Source organism: Felis catus, chromosome A3, assembly GCF_018350175.1.
Source record: "Felis catus isolate Fca126 chromosome A3, F.catus_Fca126_mat1.0, whole genome shotgun sequence".
In the NCBI taxonomy this organism is placed as follows: Eukaryota; Metazoa; Chordata; class Mammalia; order Carnivora; family Felidae; genus Felis; species Felis catus.
In genome coordinates this window covers 119796007-119816773 of record NC_058370.1, presented here as the reverse complement: position 1 = coordinate 119816773, position 20767 = coordinate 119796007, and the positions used below count along the sequence as shown (strand labels likewise).

The following is a 20767-nucleotide window of genomic DNA, read 5'->3' as shown; positions in this document are numbered from 1 at the left end:
TGCAAACACTACGTGAGTTTAGAAGCTAAACAGAAAGTAACAATACATGCAATTTAGAAGGAATAACTAATAGAGCCAAATATCTGAAAAGGAAAGACAGAAAAGGACCTTACCTGGCTGCTTAGCAGTATCTGTTGATCACTAACTGTCCTGAGATGCACTCAGCTCAGCTCTGTTACACCAGACTCTCCTTGTTTCCCTCCTACCCTCTCCACCAGTGACTTTTTATTCTCCACAGCATTTTAATAATGATCTCTTTCAGAATTCTCTTAATTTCTAACCTCTTTGCACATTTCCATCCTCTCACGGTTTCAAAAATCAATACGCTCCTACAGCAGCATTCTATATACAACCCCCATAGTTCTCATCATACTGTATTTATTATAACTGCATTTTAAATCATCTGTCTTACCCACTGGTACATAAACTCCATAAGGGCTGAGACCTTCTGTTTTGTTCATATAGTATCCTTAGTGCCTATCATATACTAAGTGTAAAACGTGAGGGCTGACTGGCGGATTCAGGAACACAGACGGTAAGACTGGCTCCATAAAAATTAATTTTTTTTTAAACAAGAAAGGATGAAAGGTGAATGTAAATGCAAATAAGTTTGTAGATTCAGGGACAGAAACTTAAATGTAAGAAGCGGCTGAGAATATTTAAATACAAAGAGGCAGGGGTGCCTGGGTGGCTCAGTCTGTTGGGCATCTGACTTCGCCTCAGGTCATGATCTCACAGTTCGTGGGTCTGAGCCCCACGTCAGGCTCTGTGCTGACAGCTCGGAGCCTGGAGCCTGCTTTGGATTCTCTGTCTCCCTTCCCTCTCTGTCTTCCCCTCTCCTGCTTGTGCTCTGTCTCTCTCTCTCTCTCTCTCTCTCTCTCTCTCTCTCTCTCTCAAAAATAAACATTAATAAAAAAGTTTTTTTAATACAAAGAGGCAGCTACAGATAGCCAGATAGCTATATGGGCTACATATAGCTACATATATGGGCCCATATAGCTACAGATAGGGGCCCAGATAGCTACAGATAGCTATATGGGCTGGCTTCTCAAGCTCACAAGTACAGTTTTACCTAAAAATCCCTCAGTTCTGAACAGCTCTATCAAGTTATTCTGCTCTACATTAGGTTATCTTTATCTGATTATCCAAGAAGTCTGTATGTTATGTACACTCCCTAGTTCAGCAAAAAAAAAAAAAAGAAAAAAGAAAAAGAAAAAAGAAAAAAGAAAGTTCCCAAAAGCTCATTCTCTCAAAATTCTGAAGATTTAATACTTATCTAGAATTTAAGTGCCAGGTACCGTTTTAAGTGCTTTACATACATTAGCTCATTTAATCTTTACAATAAACCTACGAGGTAGATGCTAATATGGCATTTTTTTCAGATGTGAAAACTTTGGCACAGGAAAAATAAGTAATTTGCCCAAGGTCACATCAGCCAGCAAGTGATGGAGGACAAGACTCTTTGCTCCTAAGCATTATGCTATACTGCCTCCCTCAATCAGTTACACACCCATACCACTTCTAAATTTAATTCTCACTGTAAACACACAATCACTAACTGTCTAAGTGCCAAAACCTGGGACTGCAAAGATGAATAAGAAACAAGCCCTGGGACCCCTGAATGGCTCAGTGGGTTGAGCATCTGACTCTTGATTGCAACTCAGGTCATGATCCCAGGGTTGTGGGACTGAACCCAGAGTCCGGCTCTGTAATGAGCATGGAGGCTGCTTAAAATTCTCTCTCTCTCCCTCTGCCCCTCTCCCCAGATCACACTCACTCTCTTGCTCGCTCTCTCTCTCTCTCAAAAAAAAAAAAAACAAAAAAACAAAAAAAAACAAGCAAGCCCAGTTCACAACTAGGGTAGAGAAAGAATGGCAGAAAGGAGAGACAGACAACTATGAGAGAAGAAATACTAAAAGGATGTAAAGGACTACAGAGGGGCGCCTGGGTGGCTCAGTTGATTAAGTTTCCAACTTTGGCTCAGGTCATGATCTCACAGTCTGTGAGTTCAAGGCCAGTGTCGGGCTCTGTGCTGACAGCTCAGAGCCTGGAGCCTGCTCCAGATTCTGTGTCTCCCTCTCTCTCTGTTCCTACCCCACTTGCACTCCCTCTCTCTCTCTCTTTCTCGCTCTCAAAAATAAATAAACATCATAAAAAAATATATATGGAAGCAAAAGTAAAGAACATTTCATTCTTCCTATAAAAATTATGCAGTATTTCAAATACAGAGGAAACTACAAAATAAAAGAACACTTATGCACTGACTAGGAAACTTTGTCAAATCTGCAAAGGAAAATGAAGGAACTTTTTTTTTTTTTTTAAAGCAAGAGCATGTATGTGCACAAGAGTGGGGGAGGAGCAGAGAGAGAATCTCAAGCAGGCTCCGGGCTCAGCGAAGAGCCCAACACGGGGCTCAATCCCACGACCCTAGGTTCATGACTTGAGCCAAAATCAAGAGTCAGACACTCCACTGATTGAGCCACCCAGGCACCCCAAAGGAGCTTTTTGAAAAGATAGATATGTTCTATACTTTGACTAGGGTGGTGGTCACATGGATGCATACATTTGTCAAAATGAATTCAGCTATACTTTTAAGATGTATGCATTGTAGTATATAAATATTACACCTCAAAAAAGCTGGCATATACCTCAATAAATTGATTTTTAAAGGAATTAAACCAAAATGAAGGAATACTGGAAAAATACGCCACACTCCCTGAAATTCAAGAGTAAGCACAAATTAAGGAAAAAAACAAATTTGAAAATGGGTTAGGGTGGAAATTACGGTTTGTATTAAACTCCACTCATTCACATCTGAGATACTGTCTTAATACCTGAAATGACCAAAATAACAGAAGCAGTGAAAGGATATCCAACAGAAAAAGTTAGGGAAAGAGGGGTGAGAAACAGAAAGGATAAAGTTCTCTGTTTAGCTGGGGGGGGGGGGGGGGGGATTAAATCCTTAGGAGGAAAAAAGATACTGCATCAATTGTAGCCATCAAACAAAAATAAAAAAAGAATGCCAAGAGATGGTAGGCAATACACAATAGGGCCCCGGCTGTTAGGCAAGTTAGCATTCTAATGGTAGAAACAGACAACAAATGTGTAAGAAAAAAATTTTTTTCTTCACATAGTGGTAGGTGCAATACACAAAATAAAACAGGATAATAAGGTTGACAGTGAATGGGAAAAGAGATAAACCCACTGAGTAATCAGGCCTCAGTGACTACCCAACATTTAAGCTGAGAACTGAGTGACAAGTTGCCAGGCATGGGAATATTTGAGGGCAAAACAAGAGCCATGAAAAGCCATGATAAGTTTTAGTTTATTTAGCCACATGGAAAATAAAATTCAGGAGTGCGTGGGTGGCTCAGTCAGTTAAGCGTCTGACTCTTGATTTCAGCTCAGGTCATGATCTCGAGTTTCATGGGTTTGAGCCCCATGTTAGGCTCTGTACTGATGGTGCGGAGCCTGCTTGGGATGCTCTCTCTCTCTCTGCCCCTCCCATGCGTGATCTCTCTGTCTCTCAAAATAAAAACATAAACTTAAAAAAAAAAATTCAAACTCAGTATTTCATCAGGGTGGTTTTACTTAAAAAAGAAAAAAAAAAAGAACAGATACCACATTTAAAGAAAACAAAAAATATACAGCGAAAAGTTTCATTCCTTTCCCCACCTCACCTTCAACCCCTTCACGTACCCCCCCATCTCTTACTCAGACACTCAGTTTCTTATGTAGCCTCCTAACATTAAAGCAATCATGAACAAACACAAATATATTTATCTTCTTTCACTTTTACACACAAAAGGCAGTAAGTCACATACAATACTCAATACATGACCTTTTTTAGTTAGTGTATCTTGAAGGACCCTATGTGTATATAGAAAGCAACTATTCCTTTTTATAGTTGCATAATATTCCATTGTATAATTATACTACTATTTATTTAACCATCTCTTAATTATAGATTTGGGAACTGTTTCCCATCTTTTGCATAGTATACAGCAGAAACAGGTGGTGCCCTGTATCACATCCCCTCAGCCCAAGGGGAATTCAGCCACATATGCTGTGGACAGTTCCCACTTACAATGACAGTGTCCCACCTCATGCTGAGAGTAGCCTATCCCAAGGGTCCATGAGTCTCTCCACTTTTCTGCCTCAGGGCTTTCTCCAAAGCCACGAAAGCCCAAATAGCAGCAACGCAGCTCACGAGTCCAGGGAAGTTAGCAACCTTACCAGAAATCCTAAACCAACTGCCAGGGTGAACAAATGCTCCAGACTGTCTTAAACCACTCCGTACATATGCAACAGACCCACAAATGAGGAAGTCATAGAGGCAGGGATGAAGGTTATTTATAAGCCCAACAGCATAGAGGCTTCCTCTCATGAAAACTGATAAACCTTAACTACTGTTCCTGCTAAGTGTCCAAAACTTGTCATCAACAAAGGCCTACTCTGAGTCCCTCAAAGAGATGAGCCAGCTAACAAAGGAAAAGGAACAGAATAGGAAATCAATGCTGGTAGTACCACTGTACAAATGTGTTACTATCAAAAAAGAATTTATGTAAAAGGATTCTATGTCTAAGATAAAAAGTAGGTTCTAAATTCTATCAGGGTTGTCACCATCCCTGATAAAAATTTCCAACAAAATGAAGTAAGCTAGGTGTTCCTGGGTGGCTCAGTCAGTCAGTTGAGTGTCCAACTCTTGATTTCAGCTCTGATCGTGATCCCAGGGTTGTGGGATCGAGCCCCACATCAGGCTCCACACTGAAGGTGGAGCCTGCTTAGGACTTTCTCTCTCTCTCCCTCCCCTCTGCTCCTCTCCCCTGACTGTACTCTCTCTCTCTCTCAAATAAAAAAGGGAGAAAAAATAAGTTAAAAAAAATGAAGTGAGCTAAGCCATACACTAAAAAAAAAATGAAGCTAGTATAGCAACCACTATCCTAATTAGAGTTAAGGTGCCCCTCTCTCTCAATCTTTCCTCTACAATTCTCATGTATGACTGCAAGTCAGAGATAAGAGTATATGAATAATAAAATGAGTAAGGTTGATTTCAAAGATATACCAAATTTCAAACTCCAAAAACTTCTACTTTATCTCCCAATCACTAGTAAAATGGTTAGAAAACTTGCCTATTAGGAAGCTTCAATAATTACAAAAACCATAAAATGTTCTTTTTGTTGTGATTATAATGCAATAAAATCATAAATTATAAAAAATAAAATAAGTCCTTAAAACTGTTTTTTTATCTCAACCCCAAAAAAAGTCTTGGACCAACAGGGAAATCACAACTATAATATCCAGAGAAAAGAAGTAAGTGAAAGGTATAATTATGGAAAAGAAGGAAGCAATTTATTATTTTTAAAAGTACTTCTCTTATTCTCTTAAACTACTTGAATTTTTTTTTTTTTTACCATATTGATTTCAACAATATCTAAGCACCTTCTATACAGCAGACGCTTGAACAACATGGGTTCGAACTACACAACTCCACTTACATGCAGACTTTTTTTGGATACATACGGCAGAGTACTGTAGATGTATTTTCTCTCATGATCTTCTTAACGTTTTCTTTTCTCTGGCTTACATTATTATAAGAACACAGTATGTAATACATGTAACATACAAAATATGTGTTAATCGACTGTTGGTTTATTGGTAAGGCTTCCATCGGTAGTAGGCTATACGTAGTTAAGTTTTGGGGGAGTCCAAAGTAATACTCAGATTTTCAACTGCACGGGGAATCAGCACCCCTAACCCATGTTATTCAAGGGTCAACTATAGTGCGATCACATAACAAGGCATCTAAAATATCCAGATTTATACTCTACCATCCTCAATATACTATCTTCACTGGATTAAGTTAATCCAATTCCACTGTCTCAAAAATCATTCTCACGTACACCTTTGGTAATGAATCTTTCCTCATTTAAAATGCCCTTTTCTTCCCAGACCCATATGAAAATTTAACCTTTTTTAGGGGTTCATATCCCTTTGAAAGTCTGATGATAGCTATGAAAACTCTTCTAAGGAGGAAAAAAAAAAGTTTATGGTTAGTTTCTGTGGGTCACCAGATCCCATGAAGTTTAAGGTACATTTGTGATTTTAACCATTTATGTACCATTCAACATTTCTCTGGTTAAAAGGCCCTGATTCACCTTTGGAGACCCACCTCCTTTCTCCATTCTCAATCCATATGGTGGGAACCAACACTAGCAACAAAGCAAGAAAAAAAGCACTTTCCAACCTCTTGGCCATAGTAATTCACTTAGAAATGGACAGAAGACTCAAACTAAGGCTGCAGGAGCAGAATCACAGGAACTACTGACTTAAACTTGAATGATGGGACACTGAAGCTAACAGCTTTCAAACATCCAAAAGACCAACAAAAGAGGGAGGTAGTGAGGAAGGGAGGGAGGAAGGAAGGGAGGGAAAGAGAGAGAGAAAGAATATCTTCACAATGCCCCCCCTTTTTTAAAAAATATAATTTATTGTCAAATTGGCTAACATATAGTTTGCTAACATATAGTGGCTAACATATAGTGTGCTCTTGGTTTTGGGAGTGGATTCTCGTGGTTCATTGCTCACATACAACACCCAGTGCTCATCCCAACAAGTGTCTTCCTTAATGCCCTCTACCATTTTCAAAAACAATCCTGACATACAGCCCATCCCTAGATCAAGATTAAGAACTCCTAAAATAGGTAAATCTATTCTGAATCCATACACATGGGTTCATAACAGTAAAGCTAATTATGGCAAATACACTGGCAATAATTAGAGCCTACTAGTCACAAAAAGCTTTTAACCTAGTATAGGAGAAAAAAAATTATATATTTTTTAAGCTTTGTAAATTACTGAACTATATGATGAAATATTCCCAAAGTCAGTGAAAGCAAATGCCTTAAGACAAGGCAATTGTCTTAAGACTGAAGAATTTTATAGATGTCAAACACAACCTGGACTTCCATATCCTTGTTCAAAAGAACCAAGTTAAAGTCTCACCTCACTCATGAAGTCACTCACATCCTCAATGACACCCTTCCTTCTCAACTTTAGGTACTCAAAATGGGCAATTTTGGCATTTAAGTGTATACATATTTTTATCATCCCTGCTTATTTTAGTCTCTAACTCTTGTCTCCACATGGTGAAATGCACTTATTCACTGAGACAAAATAGTCAAGGTTTTAATCAAAAGAGAACTAGAAAAAAATCTAAACAGGACAGATGAGCAAGAAATTCCAACTTAGATTTACTGAATTTCACCTTTCTTTCAGAAGAAAACTCAAGAGTCTTCCTCTGTGATTAGTATCACCACCACCACAACAGCCCCACAGAAGTACAATTTATTTTTTTTTAGTTTTATTTTATTATTTATTTTGAGAGATGTACAAGCATGGGGGAGGGGCAGAGAGGAGAGAGAGAATTCAAAGTGGGTGGGCTCTGTGCTGTCAGCACACGGAGCTCCGTGGAGCTCATTCCCATGAACTGTGAAATCATGACCTGAGCATAAATCAAGAGATCGAAGCCTAACAATTAAGCCACCCCCAGGCACCCCCCGAGGTACAATTTCTATTTAAAGCTCCATGAAAAAAGTGAGTCAAAGTACCTTTTTTTCTGCCGTTGCAAAGTTTAAAAAAGAAAAAAAAAAAAAAAGCAACTGGAGGCACTGTAAAAAGAGAGCTTTATTAAATATTAAGGGAAAAGTTGCACAACATAAGGAAGGAAAAGACAACACAATTTGCAGTCACTTTCATATGAGCAGATTTCTGAATCTCACCATGATGACCTTCTAATACCAATACTCCCTGCTCTTGCTTCCACCCTTCTAACCCCTTAGGAGCTGACAGGAGGTCTAGTGAACCACTAGAGTTCATGAAAGAAATAAGAGTCATCATTCCTCCACAATAAGTCCAGTGTTACCTCAAGGTCAGTGACCATGTTACATACCAATGATTCTCCACAAATCAAAAGAAGACTAAGTCAGGAGGGGGGGGAAGTGCAAATCAATTAGACTGAAATACTAATGGTGGTTGCCACTGGGTAGTGAGGACAGTGGGTGATTTTTTTCCTTTTAACCCTCCCCACATTTTCTATCATGTGCAAGTATTGTTTTTACCCACAAAAGGGTTTGGATTTTTTTTCATTATTATGCAGTCAAATCTTTGCCTTTATGGATTCTGTTTTGTTAAGTATGCTTTCCATAGAATGACACAAAACCAGAGAAACAGGAGGAGAAATATTACCAAATGTGACTACATAAAAATGAAAAACTTGGTACCGTATGTATGCACATGTACACACACAAACCCATAAAAAAAGTCTAAATAAAAACCAGGAAAATATATCACACACAGAAAAAGTTGTTATAAATAAATGAGAAAGGGGTACCTGGGTGGTGCAGTAGGTTAAGCCTCCAGCTCAGGTCACGTTCTAATGGTTCGTGAGTTCAAGCCCCATATCGGGCTCTGCGCTGATGGTGCAGAGCCTGCTTGGTATTCTGTCTCTCCTTCTCTCTGCCCCTACCCAGCTTGTGCACACTCTCTCTCTCTCTCAAAATAAACTTAAATTTTTTTAAATAAATGAGAAAAAAAACCAGCAATCAAGAGAAAGAAAGAAAGAAAGAAAGAAAGAAAGAAAGAAAGAAAGAAAGAAAGAAAGAAAGGGAGAGAAAACTGGCAAAGGATATAAAAAGGTAGTTTAGAGAAACAAATACAAGTGGTCAGTAAACATCAGAAGATGTTCAACCACAGTCATGCAACCATAAATACAGAAATTGAAATCAAACCAGATTTTTTTCATCTACTGAGTTTGCAAAAATGAAAAGGTATGAAAAGCCCATTATTTGTCAGCATATGAGAAACAGGTATTGTCATCCATTACTGTAAAATGGCACAACCCTTTTGAAGCACAATTTGGTACTCTCCAGCCCCGATTGGGTACATCTCTGACCCACCAATTAGAATATAAAAATTAATTATATGGCTATATTCTTACAAGAACACAAATAATACATACAACATTTACTTAAACTATGTTTATAACATGGTAAAACTGGAATGGCCTAAATTCCAGTAAGTTATTAAGAAAATAGATTTCTAATTAACCAAATAATAGAAGAATATGCCATCAAAGAGAGCAATGTGGACACTAAAATAAGAGACAACAAAAGTAAAAAGAGACAAAATGAACTACATTAAAATTTAAAATCTATGCATCAAGGGACACAGTCACAACAGTGCAAAGCTGACCTACAGAACTGGAGAAAATATTTGCAAATCATATATGTTAAAGAGTTAATATTCAGAATAGTGTTTGCTTCAGCAGCACCTGTACTAAAATTGGAATGATACAAGCAAGGGGGCATCTGGGTGGCTCAGTCAGTTAAGCACCTTGAGTTCGGCTCAGATCACGATCTCATGGTTCAGGAGTTCTACCTCCACATCGGGCTCTGCACTGATGACACAGAGCCTGCCTGGGATTCTCTTTCTCCCTTTTTCTCTCTCCTTCCCCCACTCATGCTCTCTCTCTCTCTCTCAAAAAAAAACAAACAAACAAAAAAAAAAACATTTTTTTAATGTAAAAAAAAATAAAGTAAAATTAAAAAAATAAAATTGGAACAATACAGTGAAAATTAGCATGTCCCCTACGACATACATATTTGTGAAGCATTTTTTTTTTAAATCAAAGACATCCAGATGGCTAACAGACACATGAAAATATATTGAACATCACTCATCATCAGGTAAATACAAATCAAAATCACAATGAGATACCACCTCACATCTGTCAGAATGGCTAAAATTAACAACACAAGAAACAATAGATGTTGGCAAGGATAGAGAAAGGGGAACCCTCTTACACTGTTGATGGGAATGTAAACTGGTACACCCACTCTGGAAAACAGTATGGAGGTTCCTCAAAAAGCTAAATATAGAACTACTCTAGGATCCAGCAACTGCACTATTTAGGTATTTATACAAAGGATACGAAAATACTAATTTGAAGGGATACATGTTTATAGCAGCATTATCAACAATTATCAACAATAGACAAATTATGGAAATAGCCTTAAGTGTCCATCGACTGATGAATGCATAAAGAAGCTTTGGTATATACATACAATGGAATATTACTCAGCCATAAAAAAAAGAATTAAATCTTGCCATTTGCACCAAGATGGATGGAGCTACAGTGTATCGTGCTAAGCCATGCTAAGGGAAATAAGTCAGTCAGAGAAAGACAAACACTGTATGATTTCACTCAGGTGGAATTTAAGAAAAACAGATGAACATATGGGAAAGGCACTAATCATTAGGAAAATGCAAACCAAAACTACAATGCAATATCAATCATATTCACTAGGATGGCTGCTTTCACAACAAAACAAACAAGACAAACAGAAAATGACAAGTGTTGATAAGGACGTAGAAAAAAATGGAACCTGTACACTGTTGACAAAAAATAGTATAGCAGTTCCTCAAAAAAATTACAAATAGAATCATAATACGAATGCAGCAGTATCACTCCTGGTTACATATCCAAAAGAATCAAAACCAAGGTCTCTCAAAGAGATACGTGTACACCATGTTCATAGCAGTATTATCAACTAGCCAAAAGGCAGAAGTGCCCACTGACAGATGAGTAAACAAAATATGATGTACACATACAATGGAATACCATTTGGCCTTAAAAAGGAAACTCTGGCACATGCTACAAGATGATGGAAGTTTGAGTACAATATACGAAGTTAAAAAAAGCAAATCATGAAATGACAAACATTGTATGATTTCACTTATACAAGGTATCTAGAATAGTCAAACTCATAGAAATGTAAAACAGAATGGTAGCTGCCAGGTACTGTGTGGGGAGGAAAAATGGGGAATTGTTTACTGAGTACAGAATATCAGTTTTCTAAGATGAGAAAGTTTTAGAAATACGTCGCATAACAATGTGCATATATTTAACACTATTGAACTGCATATTCTAAGTAAACCTTATGTTATACATTATTTTACCACCACTTTTTAAAAAGAGCATGTGGATAGATGGAAAGATAGGAAATGTTAATGACAGATTCTAGGTGGTAGATATGTGGTTATTTTCTGTAAAACTTTCAACTTTGCTGTATTTATAATTATTCATAATAAAATATTATGGGGGAAAAAGAACAATGCAGCACTCTATGAGCAGATGTACAGATACTTGCAGAACTGTATATAGTATAGTTTAACTTCTTACCCTTTAAAGGGGTGGGAATGGGGCAGGATTACATATATGGAAAGAAATTTTCTGGCCTTACATCTTAGAAGCCATTACCACTGTTTACCTCTGGAAAAAGAGTTGGAGATGTAAAAGTCTATTATACCCTTAAAGATTTGGGATTTTTGTCATGAGCATCTATTATTTGTATTGTAAACATATACATTTATCCAGGCCTATACCCATCATCCTCCCCATTATAAAGCAAATATTAATTCTCTAACATCTAGTTTCATGGCTTCGCTTTTTACATTAAAAATGTCAACCCTTCTATAATTTGTTTTGGTATGTGATATGAAGCAGAGATACATATATTTTTTTCCCAAGATTATTAGGTTTCTCAACACTACCTATATACTGAATTCTTTTTTTTTTTTTAATTTTTTTTTCAACGTTTATTTATTTTTGGGACAGAGAGAGACAGAGCATGAACGGGGGAGGGGCAGAGAGAGAGGGAGACACAGAATCGGAAGCAGGCTCTAGGCTCTGAGCCATCAGCCCAGAGCCTGACGCGGGGCTCGAACTCACGGACCGCGAGATCGTGACCTGGCTGAAGTCGGACGCTTAACCGACTGCGCCACCCAGGCGCCCCTAAAACATTTTTTAAAATATTGTTAGTCTAACCCAGTTGAACTTTTGATTTGTTTCCCAAAGTAGAACTGTACTTGACAAGAACTGAAATTTTATCATATTGATTCTTCCCATCCACATAAAACAAACTGGCTCTCTTCCATTTTTCAAGTGTTTCTCTCATCCTTTTCAGGGATTTTGTAGTTTTCTTCACCTAGATCCTGCACATTTCTTATCCAACTTATTTCTAAATACTTCATAATTTTCATTGTATTTTGTTTACCATGGAAAGAAAGAAAGAAAGAAAGAAAGAAAGAAAGAAAGAAAGAAAGAAAGAAAGAAAGAAAGACAAACAGCTAGAAAGTCTCAAAATACATGGACATTAAACAACACACTTTTAAATAATACACAGACTATGGGGCACCTGGGTGGCTCAGTCAGTGAAGCATCCAGCTATTGACCTCAGTTCATGATCTCATGGTTCATGAGTTCCAGCCCAACGTCAGGCTCTGTGCTGACAGCACAGAGCCTGCTTGGTATTCTCCCACTCTCCCTGCCCTTCACCCCTACCAAATAAATAAGCATTTTAAAATGAAATAACTAATACATTGGCTAAAGAAAAAAAAATCTCAAAAGAAATTTTAATATATTATGAACTAAATGAAAATGAAAATACAAGTTAACAAAATTTCAAGATGCAGGAAAAGCAGTGCTTAGAAATTCATAGCACTGAACACATACATGCATACATTAGGAAAAAAATATAAAATTAATAATCCAAGATTCTACCTTAGGAAACTAGAAAAAGAGCAAATTAAATTCAAACTAAACAGAAGAGATAATAAAAATGAGAGCAATAATCTGTGAAACTGAAAACTGGAAATCATAGAGAAAAATCAATACAACTGAAAGGTGGTTCTCTGAAAAATCAACAAATGAATAAACCTAAGACTAAGAAAAAAGACACAAATTACTAGTATCATAAGTGAAAAAGAGGGCATCACTACATATCCCATGGACAATAAAAGAATAAAAGAGTATTATGGGGGCACCTGGCTGGCTCAGTTGGTAAGGGCCTGCAACTCTTGCTCTTGGGGTTGTTCGAGCTCCATGATGGGTGTAGAGATTACTTAAAAATAAAATCTTGGGAGGGGCACCTGGGTGGCTCAGTCAGTTGAGCATCTGACTTCAGCTCAGGTCACGATCTCGTGGTTCGTGGGTTCAAGCCCTGCGTCAGGCTCTGTACTGGCAGCTCAGAGCCTGTGGCCTGCTTCAGATTCTGTTGTCTCCCTCTCTCTCTGCCCCTCCCCCATTGTTCTCTCTCTCTCTCTCTCTCTCTCAAAAATAAACATTAAAAAATTAAAAATAAAATAAAATAAACCCTTGGGGTACCTGGGTGGCTCAGATGGTTAAGAGTCTGACTCTTGTTCTCTGCTCAGGTCATGATCTCAGTTTGTGAGTTAGAGTCCCACATCCGGCTCTGTGCTGAAGGCACAGAGCCTGCTTGGGATTCTGTCTCTGTCTCTGCCCCTCCCCCACTCACTCTCTGTCTCTCTCAAAATAAACTTAAAAAAAAAACCTCAAATTTAAAAAATAAATAAAATAAAATCTTAAAAATAAACAAACATTATGAATAACTCTATGTCCATAAATTTGATAACCTAGATGAAACGTATCAATTCCTTGAAAGATACAATCTGTCAAAACTCAGCAAGAAGAAACAGACAATCTGAATAGGCCTGTATATTTTTTTTTAACGTTTACTTATTTATTTTTGAGAGAGTGAGCACACAAGCAGGAGGCAGGCAGAGAGAGAGAGAGAGAGAAATTCCAAGCAGGCTCCATGCTGTCAGCGCAGAGCCCGATGCTCTGCTCGATTCCATGAATAGTGAGATTATGACCTGAGCCCACACCAAGAGTCTGACACTCAACTGACTGAGCCACCAGGTGCCCCTAGGCCTATATCTTTTAAAGAAATAGAATAAATAACTAATAACCTTCCAAAGCAGGAAGCACCAGACCAACGTAGGTTCACTGGCAAATTCTACTAAACACTGAATGCAGAAACTATACCAATTCTGTACAATCTTTTCCAGAAGATAGGAGCAGAAGAAATACTTCCTCATTCTGAGGCTTGCAATACCCTAATATCAAAACCAGACAAAGACACCAGAAGAAAAAAAAAACAAAAACAGAAAACAAAACAGTACAGATCAATATCTTTCATTAACATAAGTGCAAAAATCCTCAACGAAACATTAGCAAATCAAATCCAACAAAGTGAAGCACACAGATTGGGGAAGACCAGAATTCAAAATACCACCAAATGGCAGAGTTTAGCAAATTTCCCCCTCCAGTACCTCTCAATCTGAATTCAACAGAGCCCAAAACCTGGATATGGGCATTAGTGTACATAGAGTTCCATTAGAGTAGGAGTCTCCTAATACTCAGCAACAAAGAAGGAATTTCTCCATTTTATTTCTTAAAACTCTGAAAGGAGGAAAACCTTCCCCTCCATATCAGAGGAGTTTAGGGTCCCAAAAGAATGAAGCAAAACCCCATTGCTCTTTCCCCTCTCGTCTCTGGCTGCCCAGCCCAAGGGAGATACAGTCGTAGGAAATGCAGAGTAAAATAAAGACATTTCTGGCCAAAGATGAAAAATGGGAATCCCCCCAAATCAGAAAGTACTGGGAAGACTGCCAACAAAAGAACTCAGGAAAGCGACCCTTAAAATTGTGTATGAACTCCTCAGCTAACACCTGAGCTATGCATACATGGACTGGACACTAAAACAGTATAGACAGACTTTGAGAATTGAACTGTGGGATAAATCGGGGTCAGCCAAACTTATCTATAAAGAACCAAACAGTAAATATTTTACGTTTTGTGGGCCAGTCTCTGTTGCAACTGCTCAACTGTGACCACCAAAGTATGAAAGCAGCCACAAAAAATATACACAAATGGGCATGGCTGTGTTCCAATAAAATCTTACTTATAAAAATAGGCAGTGAACTAGATCTGGCCCACAGGCCAGAGTTTCATAACCCAAAGGGAAGACCACCACCCAAATCCCACATAGTATGATGGTTCACACAAAGGAAAAGTCCAAATAGCACTAAAAAGGCTTTGAAGTCCTAACTGACATTGAAACAACAACCCACAGAAGGCTGGTCAAAACCTGAAGCCTAAACACAATTCAGCTAACTGTTTGCTAAAATAAAACTATTAACATTCTCCATGTAATTTAAACAAGACACAGAGTGTCAATTACAATTTAAATTTACATGGTATACCAAAACCCAGGAAAACCTCAGTTTGCTTGGGAAAGAAAATCAAAACACAGAAACAACAAGATAACACTGGTATGGGAAATATTTCGTAAAGACTTAAAAACAACTATTATAAAAATGCTCCAAGTAAAGGTAAACACTTTTTTTTTTAACATTTATTCATTTTTGAGAGAGAGAGAGAGACAGAGCGCCAGTGGGGGAGGGGCAGAGAGACAGGGAGACACAGAATCTGAAGCAGGCTCCAGGCTCCAGGCTGAGCTGGCAGCACAGGGCCCAATGAGGGGCTCAAACTCATGGACTGCAAGATCATGACCTGAGCTGAAGTCAGACACCCAGGCGCCCGTAAAGGTAAACAGTCTTGAAGGAAGAGAAAGATATAAAGTAGAATATAAAGAACCAAATGGAAGGGCGCCTGGGTGGCTCAGTTGGTTAAGCGTCCAACATCCCAACATCTGCTCAGATTTCGGCTCAGGTCACGATCTCGTAGTCTGTGAGTTAGAGCCCCGCGTTGGGCTCTGTGCTGACTCAGAGCCTGGAGCCTGCTTTGGATTCTGTGTCTCCCTCTCTGGCTCTCTCTCTGCCCCTCTCCCAATCGCACTCTGTCTCTGTCTCTGTCTCTCTCAAAACTAAACATTAAAAAAAAATTTAATACAAAAAGAACTAAATGGAAATTTTAGAACTGAAAAATAAACCAAAACAAAAAAAAAAATCCACCTTATCCACCTCATCAAATAAATCAATAAGAGGAAGTAAACATGAAAACAGAAAAACAAATAATCTAGTGATTGAATAAAAACCCTTTACTCTAAATTTTTGTATGCCAAAGGACAAATCAAGAAAATGAAAGAACAGGGAGGGGCATCTGGCTGGCTCAGTTGATGGACCATGCAACTCTTGAACTCCCGGTTGTGAGTTTGAGCCCCACATTTGGTGTAGAGACGACTTAAAAATAAAATCTTTAGGGGCACCTGTGGGGGCTCAGTTAAGCACTGGACTCTTGTTCAGCTCAGGTCATGATAACACAGTTTTGCTCATGGGACTGAGCACAGAGCATGCTCAGGATTCTCTCTCCCTCTCTCTCTGCCCCTCCCCAGCTTGCACATACACGCATTCTCTCTCAAAATAATAAATAATTTTTTTTTTTTAACTTTAAGAAACAGAATGGGGCGGGGGGGATGTGCCTGGGTGGCTGAGTCAATTAAGCATCCAAATCTTGATTTCAGCTCAGGCTGTGATCTCATGGTTCAAGAGATCAAGCCCCACGTCAGGCTCTGTGCTGACAGTGCTGAGTCTGCTAGGGATTCTCTCTCTCTCTCTCTCTCCCTCTCTTTCTCTCAAATACACAAGGAAGAAGAAGGAGGAGGAAGAGGGAGGGAGGAAGAGGAGGAAGGAGAAGAAGAAGAACCACAACAACAACAACAGAAACAACAACAGAACCTATAAGGAAGGAAGACTTTCCAACTGATTTTTATAAGGCCAGCATTATCCTGGTACCAAAACCCAGAGACAGATGATACAAGACAACTAAAGATTAATGTCTCTCATGAACATAACTGTAAATGTCCTCAACAAAATAATAGCAAATCCAGCTATATATAAAAAGCATAGGGTGCCTGGGTGGCTCAGTTGGCTCAGTTTGTGAGATTGAGCCCCACATTGGACTCCACACTTCAGCAATTGAGCCTGCTTGGGATTGTCTCTCTGTCTCTCTCTCTCTCTCTCTCTCTCTCTCTCTCTCTCTCTGCCCCTCTTCCACATGCATGTGTGCATGCTCACCCTCTGTCTCAAAATAAATTAATAAACTTTAAAATATTTTTAAGGGGCGCCTGGGTGGCTCGGTCGGTTAAGCGTCCAACTTCAGCTCAGGTCATGATCTCACAGACCGTGAGTTCGAGCCCCGCATCAGGCTCTGGGCTGATGGCTCAGAGCCTGGAGCCTGCTTCCGATTCTGTGTCTCCCTCTCTGTCTGCCCCTCCCCCGTTCATGCTCTGTCTCTCTCTGTCTCAAAAATAAACATAAAAAAAGAAAAAAATTAAAAAAATAATAAAATAAAATAAAATATTTTTAATGTTTATTTATTTTGAGAGAGAGCAAGCTGGAAAGGGAAAAAGAAAGAGAGAAAGAGAATCCTAAGCAGGCTCCATGCCATCAGCACAGAGCCCCACAGTGGGGCAGGATCTCACAAACCATGAGATCATGACCTGAGCTTAAATCAAGAGTCAGATGCTTAAGTGACTGAGCCACCCAGGCGCCTCAGTAAATAAACTTAAAAAAAAAAAAAAAATACACACACACACACACACACACACACACACACACACAACCCACCTGGGGCACCTGGGTGGCTCAGTAAGTGGGACATCTGATTCTTGATTTCAAGGTCATGAGCTCAAGCCTCACATTGAGGGTGGAGCCTGCTTAAAAAGTTTTTTTTTATTTTTTTTAACGTTTTATTTATTTTTGAGAGAGACAGAGCACAAGCAGGGAGGGGCACAGAGAAAGAGGATGGAGGATCCAAAGCGGGCTCCGTGCCACCTGCAGCAAGCCTGATGTGGGGCTCAAACCCACAAACCGTGACCACGACCCAAGCCCAAGTCAGATGCTCAACCAACAGAGCCACCCCCAGGCGGCTCCCCCTAAAAAAGTTTAAAAAGCATAATACACCACAACCAAGTGAGATTTTTTTCCCCATAGGAATGCAAAGTCAATTCAATATTTGAAAATCAATGTCATCCACCATATTAACAGTCTAAAACTTAAAAGCAAATGACCCTAGGAATTCACTCAGAAAAAGCATCGAACTAAATTCAACATACATTCGTGACAAAAATTCTCAGTAAACTATAAATAAAAGGGAGCTTGGTCAACCTGACAAGTACTTATAAAAAAACCTACAGCTAACACACTTAACGATGAAAGACTAAATACTTTCTCCTGTAATCAGAAAAAAAGTATCTGCAAATCACATATCCAGCAAAGGGCTTACACCCAGGATGGATAGAGAATTCTCAACTCTCAACAGCGGAAGAACAAACAACCCAGTTACACAGTGGGCAAAAGACATGAACAGACACTTCACCAAAGAGGATATACGCTTGGAAAGGAAGCACGTAAAAAGATGCTCAACACGGTGACATGGCACACAACAGGCGGTGAGGACACCCATGACCTTACTCCTTCCTCTTTTTTGACTCCATCATCTCAGTAGCAGCTGCAGTGGCCACAGTTCAGTCACTGACATGCAGGTCTGTCGGTGCCCAGGAGCTACACACCCTCCAGGTGACCAGTCAGGAGACAGCAGACGCGGATCAAGACTCCTGTAGCCTCGCTGGAGGGCATCGCTCCAGAAGATCAAGTAGTGCTCCTGGCAGGCACACCCTTAGAGAATGAAGCTACCCTAGGTCAGTGCAGTAAAGGCTCTGACCACCCTGGAAGTAGCCCACCCCATGCTTAAAGGTAAAGTCCACGGTTCCCCGGCCTGTGCTGGAAAAATAAGAGAGCAGACTCCCAAGGTGGCCAAACAGGAGAAAAAGAAGACCACGACAGGCCAAGCCAAGCAGCAGATGCAATATAACCAGTGCTTTGTCAATGTTGTGCCCACCTTTGGCAAGAAAAAGGCTCCAGTGCCAACTCTGAAGTCCATTGTAATACTGGCTTTCCCCAATAAAGACACTTAATTCAGGGGCACTTGAGTGGCTCAGTTGTTTACATGACTGGTGAGTTCGAGCCCCACATCCAGCTCTCTGCTGTCAGCGCAAAGTCCCCTTCAGATCCTCTGTCCCCCCTCTCTGCCCCTCCCCTGCTTGTGCACGAACATACTCTCTTGCTCTCAAAAATGAATGAGCATTTAAAAAAAAAAAAAGATGCTTAACAACATAAGCCATTAGGAAAATCAAAATCACAATGATGTACCACTGCACACATTTTAGAATGGCTAAAATAAAAAGTGCTGACAGTACTAAAAGCAAGCAAGGATGAAGAGCAACTCTATTTCAAATACATTGCTGGTGGGAATACAAAAGGATACAGCCACTCTGAAAAAGTTTCCCAGTTTCTTGTAAAGGTAAACACACACTTATTCATTAAATAGCAATCCCACTTCTGGGTATTTGCCCTGGGGAAATGAAAACTTAACATTCTGCCCACCAATTTTTACTGCAGCTCCATTCTTATTTGCCAAAAAAATAAAAACAACCTACACATCCCTCAACAGTGAATGGATAAACCATTATACATTAGTACAATGAAATACCACTCAGCAATAAAAAGGAATTAACTATTAATACACAAAACAACACAGATGAATCTCAAAGGCATTAAAGTGAATTTAAGAAACCAGTCTCAAAAGGTTATACACCATATGACACCATTTATATGACATTCTCAGAAAGACAAAACTAGTGATGAAGAACATGTCAGTGGTTGCCAAGGGTCAGGGACAAGTAGAGGGTAACTATATAAGATATTCAGGCTTGTACCTGACTACAGTGGTGGTAGTTATATGTGTTAAATTCACACAATTGTGTAACAAAAAGGTCAATTTTTACTGCATGGTAATTTTTTTAATAATAACTTCTAAATCAAAATACTGAGATGAGCTAACAAGTGTACGTGTAAGTAGAAAATAAAAAGACAGTCACTACAGCATTAAAGTGGTCATTTTAGGTTTCTAATTTTCATAATACTATTGAGCATTTAAGACATAACCACCTCATGAAATACCCTTCAGCCATAAAAAAAAAAAAGGGTTATTATTAGCAAACCCAGAAAATGACAAATGAAAGTATTTTTGAACATGAAAAAGCAGATTAGAGGGGCGCCTGGCCGGCTCAGTCAGTTAAGCATCCGACTTCAGCTCATGTCCATGAGTTCGAGCCCCGTGACAGGCTCTGTGCTGAGAGCTCAGAACCTGGAGCCTGCTTCGGATTCTCTGTCCCCCCCACCTCTCGCTGCACCCCCCCTTCCGTTCATGTTCTCTCAAAATAAATAAATGTGAAGAAAAAAGAAAAAGCAGATTAGAAACTGAGAGACTAATTACAACCAAAAAGAAAAAAATGTATCAAAGACTAGAAGGAAACATCCCAAAATGTTTATATTGTGTCAGACAGAATAAGTGATCTTGTTTTCTAATAATTCATGAAACTTTTGCAAAATGAAAGAAACCTATGTTACATATTACTATAACTAAAATATATCTATTTTAAATTTCAACATGGATGGACCTAGACAATATTATGCTAAGTGAGATAAGTCAGATAGACAAAGACAATTACCATATGATTTCCCTGATATGTAGAACCTAAAAAACAAAACAAATGAACCAACAAAACAGAAACAAACCCATAGATACAGACAACAAACTGATGGTTGCCAGAGGAGAGGGAACTGGGTGATGGACCAAATAGGTGAAGGGGATTAAGAGGTACAATCTTCCAGTGGTAAAGAAGACACAGGTACATAATGTACATTATAGGGGATATAGTCAATATTATAGAAACTTTGGTGACAAATTATATATATTTCATAATGTATGTAAACACTGAATCACTGTGTTGTATAACTGAAAGTAATACAATATTATATGTCAATTACTCTTCAATAATAAATTAAGCCCAATAAAGTGAAAAGTAAGACAGTAATCCTA

The 20767-nt window shown here is 38.9% G+C and overlaps 1 protein-coding gene and 1 pseudogene across 2 annotated transcripts in view; one reads left to right on the top strand and one right to left on the bottom strand.

Annotated features, from left to right (window-relative positions):
- Positions 1-20767, bottom strand: part of ASXL2 (ASXL transcriptional regulator 2) — a 134039-nt gene that overhangs the window by 101996 nt on the left and 11276 nt on the right. The gene's annotated exons all lie outside the window — the stretch shown is intronic.
- LOC111559947 lies at positions 9602-9684 on the top strand (annotated as a pseudogene).